This window comes from Dermacentor andersoni, chromosome 10 (assembly GCF_023375885.2).
Source record: "Dermacentor andersoni chromosome 10, qqDerAnde1_hic_scaffold, whole genome shotgun sequence".
NCBI classification, from domain to species: Eukaryota; Metazoa; Arthropoda; class Arachnida; order Ixodida; family Ixodidae; genus Dermacentor; species Dermacentor andersoni.
In genome coordinates, this window is record NC_092823.1 from 26,783,507 (window position 1) to 26,793,448 (window position 9,942).

The 9,942-nt window shown below is 46.6% G+C and overlaps 1 long non-coding RNA gene across 1 annotated transcript; it reads right to left on the minus strand.

Annotated features, from left to right (window-relative positions):
* Window positions 1-6,728: 6,728 nt before the first annotated feature.
* On the minus strand, window positions 6,729-7,637 carry LOC129381983 (uncharacterized). The gene is made up of 2 exons (XR_008610065.1): window positions 7,526-7,637; window positions 6,729-7,120 (listed from the first exon to the last, which is right to left on the minus strand). It is a non-coding gene; the product is annotated as an uncharacterized lncRNA (long non-coding RNA).
* Between the last annotated feature and the right edge of the window lie 2,305 nt (window positions 7,638-9,942).

Sequence of the window (9,942 nt, forward strand, 5' to 3'; positions counted from 1 at the left end):
TTCTTCGTAAGTCTCGAAGTTCCTGCCCCATATGATAGCACCGGCAGAATGTATTCATTGTACACCTTTCATTGCAATGGTAATGGTAAGCTTCCAGTCAGGATCTGAAAATGTTTGCCGTATACGCTTCAGCCCATTTTATTCTTCTGTAAATACCCTTCTCAAGATCAGGGTCTCGTGTGAGTAATTTACCTAGGTAAACTTACTCCTTCATGGACTGTAGAGGCTTAGTGGCGATCCTGAGCCACAAAGCCTCTACAGTTCCCTTGCCAGGCTATTGATAATCATCTTTGTCTTCTGGATATTGATCCTCCACCCCACTCTTACACTCTCTCTGTTAAGGTCCCCAAACATTCGTTGTAACTCGTCCCTAGTGATGCTGAACAGGACAACGCTATCTGCAAATCAAACCTTGCTGAGATATTCGCCGTTGATCTTCATTCCTAAAATTTCCAGTTTGATAGCTTGAATAGTTTTTCCAGTACGCGGGGAATAGCATTGGAGAGAATGTGTCTCCTTGTCAGACCTCTCTCTTCATAGGTATGTTCCTGATTTTCTTGTGGAGAATTAAGGTAGCTGTGGAATCTCTGTATATATTTTCCTACATATTTACGTAAGCGTCCTGCCCTCTTTGATTACGTAATGCCTTTATGACTGCTGGTATCTATACTGATTGAAATGCATTTTCGTAATCTATGAAAGCCATACCGAGAGGAAGATTCTATTTTGCAGATTTCTCTATTATTTAATATGGGTACATGAGCACAAATGCATGTTTATGAATGAAGAGGTAGACAGCTTGGCCAAGGCTTCCATTAGATGCCCTTGGTTTATCCTTCTTCCAACGACGGCTTTTATCACGTCTGTCAGGCTTACAAGATCCATCCTTTTGACCTCAAAATCAAATCTAACATAATCATCGGAATTAGATCACTTACCATTTCTTTGTAGCATGAACCTTTGCAAAACGAGATTGATAGAAATGGCATTAAGAGGCTGGTATGTCGAGTCCAACCCCTAAGTTTATAAATGCAGCGATCTGTTCTGGCAATTTTCTCTTTGCGCCAGTTTTGCAACGCATTACAAGCGATTGGACATTGCTTACTGGACGGTTGCCGTTTCTCGTCCCTGAGAAAATGACATTGCAAATTACACTGCAACAGCTCCGCCTGCCAATGCACACTCCTGTGCTGCTCTCTTTCAAGGCGTCTGGCACTCACACAGGAACGTATGCGTCACCATCTCCATAATACCTTAAAGCAACGCATTATTTGCCTCTTCCTTGGACTTTTCCGCTGCTGCTGTTGCTGCTGTTGCTGTCTTACACGCCGCTTCGGGAGGTAGTTCAGAGTGGGTATATGCCTGGCAGCAGCGTGGCAGAGAAGGAAGGCAACGCGAGACATTCGCTTGGACGTTTCCATTGCCTAGTCACAATGCCTTATGGAGCACCCTGGGCGTCACCATAAAACTTACTTGCCGGCTGTAATTATCAATGACCCCTGCAAAATTGGTGCAGAAACTGCAGTGCTTGCCCTTGCCTAATGGTCAACCATCCAGAGAGGAGGTAGAGAGAATGGTAGAAAGAAGGTAGGGAGAGGAGGCAAAGAATGGGTAAAACCCATGCTGTTATAAAACAAATTTATAACAGCATCGCCACTCTTCGCTCGCAGCTCCCATATATGGGGGGAGAGCAGGAGAGGGAAAAGGGGATGTACGAAGGCAAGGAAACGTTGCTGCGAGACAGGCCTCGGTTAGGGACAGAATGGATAAATTTACGCATATCAGTACCAATGGTACCATCCGGCGTTACGTATCAGCAATTTCTGAAAAATAAACATTGTGCAAACTTGTCAAGCGGACAACTGATGCAGGGCATGAATACGCAAAGACACATTAAAGCACCGTAGCGTCTAGGCGATATTATGGAAGGGGCCGCACTTTCTTCGGACCCAGGGTTGCGTATCCCACCGCGGGCATACAGTTGTCGAGACTCGGCGCCCAAGGGTCCATTACGGTTCCTTGGCTGATGATGTGCCTGGTAGCGGTTGATAGAAAGGTCTGGAGCGACGTCCGGTATACGTGAAAAAGGGTCTGTTTACAAATTCACGTGTTGATTGTTTACGTGTACGAGTGCGAGCAGCAGGAAAAGCACGAGCTCACATCCGAGTATAAGTACGAGCACTCGCCCGAGTACACGTACTGGGAGGAGAACACCCCCGCAACACTCAAGATGCACTTTTTAAGCACTTTCATTTTCCCTTTCCTCGGGGAAATGCACGGTTCTTCTGGGCTAACCGTTCGAAAAATCCCACCCATGACGTGGCATTTTTCCGCCGGACTCTGCCTCCAATGTCGCACAATCACACCCGCATACGAGGCAACAACGTGGCAAACTGGGAACTTGATGTCGAATACTTTCATCAGAAGTACTCTAAATTCGCCCGTTTTATCGATTAGCGGGCCATTAGGGACGGTCTACTTGTTAGAGTCAGGTAGAGTGGTCTTCGATGTGCTTATTGCTTCCACAAAGGGTGGCGGCTCTCATCACCCCAAAGTGAGCTCCTTTCTTTGCATGTCGCAGTTTATGTCAGGTCAAGTCTATATGGAGACGCTGATTTAGTCACCAGCTCCTTGGTCGCGAGAAAACGAAGATGCAGCGTGAAAGGCCTTTCATAGCTGAGCGATCGCTGGTGAAGCATTAATCGTGGTGAAGGGATGCCGGGTATAACAAAGCTAAACGCTAATCGTAGGAGCATCTCCGGCGGGGGAAGAAACTAACGACGCGTAGGGACCGGCAGACACTGGAGGAGAGAACGTTTTTATTTCCTTCCATTGTGTGACGAATCCCTTATTCGCAGCACGTGGTTTCCCTCTCGTCGTTCAGCAGGCCTCATGGCGCTCAGGTGCCTTTCCTCCCTGGGTCGTTGAAGCTGCACTCGCAAGCCGGTCTCGCAACCTTTTCTTCGCTTATTTGATAAGTATTCACTCCAGAACAGTACGCGACCCACAACCACAATGCAATCGAGCAAAAGGTTGCGCTCCACCATGACACATCATACTTGACAAAAAATCCCTACCACTGTCTTATCCCTCTCGCGCGTCCTCCTCTCAAACTAAAAACTGGCATTTCCTACATACTCCAAGAAGTGATTACCAAAATCAGCTAACAAGCAGATACATCCATGCGATAATACAAAAGACGTATGAAAAACATACCAACAGAAAACTGACACGAAAACCAGGGTGGACATGGGGCTTTTTCTACACCAGAGGCAACGGCTCCGACCGTGGGTACTGCCTTTTAATTCACCCTTCTTATAGCGAAACGCCTTCCAGACCACTGTAAATTCTGTCACACGGTAAGGCCGAAATTTGTTTTCGAAAAACTCGGGAGGCTCGCACCGTAGCGTGTCCCGTGTCCTCAGACTCTCCCTTTCCGAGCTAACCATTCTCCTACGTGGCGCGTGAATCAGAAGTCGCCAGAGAAAAAGAAAGCGAAGGCTCATTTTTTAACCACAGAATTCGTCACTGGAATCGTAAAAGGTCAAAGGGGCATATATCGCGTATTTAGTTGCTCATTCGGTCGGTGCTACCAGCCAGCAGCAGCGCCTCTAAGGCAAAACGTACTGCGCTCTGCTGACTGCTTCTACTGTTAAACTAATTGATATAGTGGCTTTTAACACCTAAAACACAAAAACTACACTCTGCCTACATGCAAAGGAGAAGAAAATTGCTTCTCAATACGCGCTGCAGCAGGTTCCTACAGTGGTAACTGATACACGCCCTATACTATAGGTAATATATAATCCAATTTCGGTTTGTTTCTGCTAACTATGAGTGCCCGCAGCTTGCGTTCTCGTCCCTGAAGGGGAAGCCGTAAACGCGGGAAGTTCTCCCTTTGTGCGCATTCCACCTCAATGACTGCCCGACTGGTCCGCCTCGTACGGACGTGTCTCTGCCAGGTGGAACATTTCAGCCGCAATCTTGCTCGCGGAGACGCACCCTATTCCTTCTCACTCAACCCTTCGCGACGCCGCCATTTCATGAACCGCCATAATGAACCCTTTTCCGTTCTGCGCGATGGCCTGTTACCTTGGGCGCTATAACGCAAAGTTATTCCAACCTTTTCTATTCTAATTCTGCAGTCAGCCTACCGCGACTGGTCAAAAACTTCTTTCAACTACCCTCACTTCACATGTGTGTCACGAGACATCACGAAAACCGCGATAGATCCCATCTGACATAGCATGTAGACACTGATTATGGATGATTTCACTGAACAAAAGAAAAATGGTTAATTCTGATTCGACGACATTTCGCCATTAGCCCTCGGCTATTCGTCAAAAGTTTTCGGGCTGCACCCACTTCATCTGCCTGTCACGCGACATTGCATCGCCTTATTGATCTCCGGCTTTCTCTTTGATTCGGCAACATGGAGGCTAAACTCTATGGCCAAATTTAAAGGGCCCCTCAACAGGTCTGGCCATCTTGAGCTGACAAGCGCACAGCATACATTGCGCGATAACGATCGGGTCTGCAAAGTATTACATCACTCGCGCCTCAGAAAGATCTCAAATTTCAAACCGAGCGCCGTTTTCCCTTCTCCTCGCGGTCACCGTGATCCAAGCGGGATGATGACGTAGACGTGCTAGTGGGCCTACGTACACGCGTTTTCACTGTCGCATCGCTCGTGGTGACACGTGACTTCGAGAATTATTCAAAGCAACATCCGTTATTTGTGTAATGCGTTGCTTGAATAGACGAAATAAAGCTTAGAGAAATAATCAAACACATAACCCGAATGTCTGCGTGTTTTGTTTTACTTCGCACCGCAGCAAGAGAAACGTACTTTCGGTTTGTCTGCTTGTTCCCAGGTCGTGCAATTGCGCCCGTAGACACCGAAACGACGTCATTTCCTACCGTGTTCTACCGCGGGATTATACTCTGTGATCGGCTTGTGTCTGCCTCAGTATTCGTGTGCCACTGGCTTATACCGCTAGTCAGTTGTCCTGCACAGAGCGCCAAATAGGGCGCTGCGCGACAATTCCAGCAGCAGTGCGCCGCACAGAAAAAAAAAGTAAGAATAAATAAGCGAGGAGAAAAAAATGAAGGCGGCGTCCGTGACGTGTGCATCGCGCGATCCTCGAGGTCGGGTATGAGAGAAAGCAGGCAAGGAATTCCGCTTGCCGAGGCTAAACGGGGAAAGTGGGGAGAGTGGCTCGCTTAGCTGTGGAGCTTGTCACCTAAAATGATGGGTTAGCGGCAGAACGCTCATTAGAGGACATGTAGCTACGTACATCGTATAAACAAAATTTGCTATGGGGCCTGGTGATGGTCCTTTTAACAATTCCGGCTTCTTTAGTGCCTTATAGTTCAAGACAGCCCTTAGTGCTCCTTACTCATCACTCTACAACGACCTTGACGCGCGCCACCACATACTTCCTTCAACGGCTTCACAATATCACTGCATTGTGAACTGGTCAATTTTATCTCGAAGTTTTTCCCAGGGAAGTCCTCGACGTTGGCCCCTTTTATCAAGCAGTGGACCATTACTGACGGTCCGCTTGTCAGGTCAGGTTCAGCTGGAGTGGTCCTCGAGGTGGGTATTGCTTACACGATGGGCGGCTGCTGTTGTCACCTCGAAGTAAGCTCCTTGGTTTCCGTGTCACTGTCTATGTCGGGTCGAGTCTAGTCACCTCTGGTCACGCTGATTTAGTAGCCAGCTTCCTGGTGCTGAGAATAACGACGATGCAAAGCGAAGGGTCTTTTATGGCTGCACGCTCACCTGTGAAACATTAATCGTCGAGAGGAGATGCCGAGTATAGCAGTGCTAAAAGCAAATGCTAGAAACGTGAAATCAACACTTTTATGCCTGTAGCAGTAACTTTGCGGCTTTATCGTTGCACGAGGTCGCAGGTTCGACCTCGATCGCGGCTGCCGCATTTCAACGAGCGCAAAATACAGAAACGCATGCACCCAAAACGCTCGTGCACTTTCACCCAAGGGGCCAGATTATTCCAGACTCTGCTACTACATCATGCCGCACAATCTTATTGTAGTTATGGTACGTACAGTCTCATCAATTTATGAAAGTTTAACGTATTTGCCAAGATGGTATACACCCTGTTAGGAAATGACATTGCCAACCTTCTTGGAGGATATGAACAATGACGCACAACAACGCCTCAAGCAAACATATCTGGCTGGATGTTCTGTGTACTACGAAAACCAAGAGCAGTGGTGCACGCAAGGTAAAATTTGCCATCAACTCACCACTGTCGTACCGTACTGAACGCTGAAAAAGTTATATAGTCGTCGTGAAAAGCACTGCTAATTATCGCCAGTCAAAGCAAACAGTACAGAAAGCTTCGCTTACATCGATTGCTAGAGTGCGCAGGATCCCCATAATTTTTTTACACCTTTCCTCTTTTGCTCCACGGCACATTTCCAGAGGCAGCGTCGCGCCTTCCGCATCGGATGATAGCCCAAGTAAATTAGTAAGATTGTTGGGGTTGCAAGGAGTGCATATTGTGTCTGCCTGTGAAGCCCGGCCCCCTCAAAAGAAAGGCCATGCTGCCGTATGTTTGAAATTTGGCATGGTTTTCACGCTATGCCGCAATTTCATATTTGCAGACACGATCTCGAAAGCGTGATCTACGAGCCACGCTTGTTTGTTTGCATCGCCCATACCAGATGAGGAGCCCTTTAATAAATGACTGTTTCGCCTGTCATCTGCAAGGTATGTTTTATTTGAAAATTCTCTACATCCACATTTTCCAGCGTTGGAGTCCCACTGTAATTGTTATTAAAGGCACTTTGATATAGTTATGACAACCGATAGTGATTAGACAGAAAAATTTCATCGGAAAGTTAACTAATGCATGCCTTCAGTCGACGTCGTGTCCTCATACCACTCTGGTCGCCAGTTTGCTGGCTGCTTGCATTGGCATGTTCCTAAGATACAACGGCCGCCTCTAAATCCATCATGTATACAAACAATAAAGCAATCTGAGGTAATGCACGCTTTTTCGCTGATACATCCGGCAAGGCTCAGCATCAGCACAGCCAGCGCAGCTCGATGCAGGGCGTTCTGGGTTGACATCGCGGTTACGGCCAAGTGCTGCGAAAAGAGAGGCTATAAAATTACCGCGCCGTTGTCAAATTCTTTGCATTTATTGCTTTTGATGCGATAAATAACATTAAATGTTTTTTTAAGAAAAAAAAGGCAAGCCTACGCATTATGCCGAAGCAATGAGTCGGGTTCTACACTATTGCTTTCGCTATTGCACGACTTCGATAAACGATTGGACGTCATATTACACACGAAGCACAATTGATTCAAAAATTATTCTTGTAGCTCCTGTATCAGTTAACAGAGCAGCCCCAAATACACTGTGCCATGCATCATAGCGATACAAGCATTCTTCATTTTGTAACTTTTACCAACAAGTTAACTTGAAATTACTGCAAATAGATGCCATGGAAAGGAACGTTACGGGATTATGTACATGAGCTCCTTGATTACCTTTCATGCGGAGGTGGTAAAAGCGCCTGGAAACGCACGAAGCAGGCCACACTGTGGAGTGCATCTTTTACACATTCGACAAGCAGAGGGCGCTTAAAGTTCTCGTAGAGAGAGTGCGGTAAAGAGAGCATACGTTTTTGTTAGCCTGAGAGGGTTTTTCTATGTGAAACAAATAAAGCTGTGACGGCTTTGTTCGTAAATTGTCAAAACAATAGTAAGCTTCCATGACTGTTTCAAACCATTCTTCATACACACAAAAAATGCCTTGAGCAGGTGGAGTATCCATTATGTTAAGGCTATAGTATTTTTCATTTATATTTTTATGAGAAATTGCGTCAGCAATCTTTTTGCTTTCGCACTCGTAAGCTTAAGGCGGCAGTTCAAAGCAAAAGCGCACAGAGAAGTGTGCACACTGAATGTTACGGGCGCGAAAGCCGCAGCCGAACGGACTCTCACAGGGCAAATGCTTATCTCCCGCTTCGAATTATGAGGGTATGCACTTGACCGCCATATTGAATTTCAGGGGGGGGGGAATGTTGATAAAAATTCGTTCTTCCCTTTCAAACTCAAGGTTCAAACTCAAACCAGAACCAGCTGCCCACGAAGTCGGTATCTGCGAAGTATATTGTAGGTGCTGTCTTCGTTTCTGTTCGTCGACAAAGATCAACGAGCAATGCTTAGTTTGTAATTTGCTAATCAGCAACTTAGGATACTTACTCATGTCACTACGTTCTCATCTTGCTTGTTCTGCAGAAGTCTGCTTCAAATCCTGAAGCCCGCAGACAGGAGGGACATAACCGCGCACTTTATATTGTTGGTGTGTTACCAACGTGAACATTTGCCGTTCTTAAGCAACATCTGGTTAGATGGTTAAAGCAGTAACTTCATATAGTTTGACGAAGTAACCTTATTCTCAGATTTGTTGTAAAAGAAAGAGGCAGAAGTCAACTCACGATGATTGTGGATGCTAATTCGTTTATTGTTGAACCAGTCTATAGCGACAGAACGTTTGTTTAACTTGACGGAAATAAAAAGTGCAACTTTAACGCACGCCATAAGAAAGGAAGATACACACAAGCGCAGTACTTTACTGAATTATTATTGAAGACGTAGCAACATATATGCAGAGAAATTGTCAGTGTGTAAGAATCAAATAAAGAAATAAAAGCTTATGCGCAATAGCGTAAAATCTTCCTTTCTGCGCGTGCCACGCCGTTCCGCGTGCACATGTAATCTACCCGTTTGGCACTTGTCAATATATCTTTTTTTTCTGTTAATGCGATTGATGGATGGCTGACCGATCTGTCTCGTGCTTTCTGAATCTGGTAAGCTTCAATGATCAAACGGGTTAGACTGTCTTTATGTATCGCGATGTTGTTACTCTTACTAAACCCCATCATACACCTGCATGGACGGGAGTGCAGGATAAGGTGATTCGGTTCGTTAGTATTTCTTGTGTTTTCGTGTTCCTTTAATCTTCCGTTTATACACCTTTCTTATTAACCTATGTAGCAGCGTCCACACGATAAGACGAGCTCATATACAATGCCTGTTATACAATATACTGACTGTGCCTTGCGCCTGACATGGCTGCCTCCTTTGCTGAGTGCATGTTCAATCTTGGCTCGGGCACGGGGGTACTCGCTAGCTACTCGCCAGCTAATTTGAGCGGTGAAAAAAACACTACACCGAGGTCATATCGGGCGCGGACACTCTTGAAACCGTGCGACATGCGATGCAAATACGGTATGATGGCTAACCGCTGTTGGTTTTCAATAAAAACTTCGTTGTGACTTCAGCGCCTATGTGTGTACTGCTTTCCTACGGTCTGCGTTAATGTTGCGCTGTTCATTTCCATCTTCTATCTGTACCAACTTGCCCAAATGTCTGCTCTTGTGGAGCAAATGTTTTGCCGCTGCCGAAGCGAGTTATGTATGAGGCGTATACTGCAGCGGAGACCCTCTTTCGCACCAGCCTAAGAAGACTAAGCGCCATCTAATGGAGCCACTTCGAAGCCTGCGCATGGCCTCTTAAATGCGTGACTGCGCGGGGCGTGCGAACACCCATAAACGCGCAATGCGGCAATTGGGCTCCTCAACCGCGTGTTTGTGGACACGCTGCGCCATCAGGTGGCGCTGCCGAGAACACCTCGCCAGTGTCCTTGCATATGCTCCGGCAGGGATCAGAGTTGCGCATAGGTCCGCCATTATGTTCCGGCGTTAAAGTGAAGCCACTCCTCGCGCGCGCAGGAGGCAAATGCCTCGCGGTGTCCCATTTGCTTTCTTGTCTGCTGGTCGCGAGCTACATGTCGCAATCGTTCGCGTACGCTGAGCAAGATGGTGCTTTTTAATACAGGCTACGCTCGAACCATAGGAAGGGGGTAGGGTTCCAACCCCATGGAATTTTTAGTTGGTATG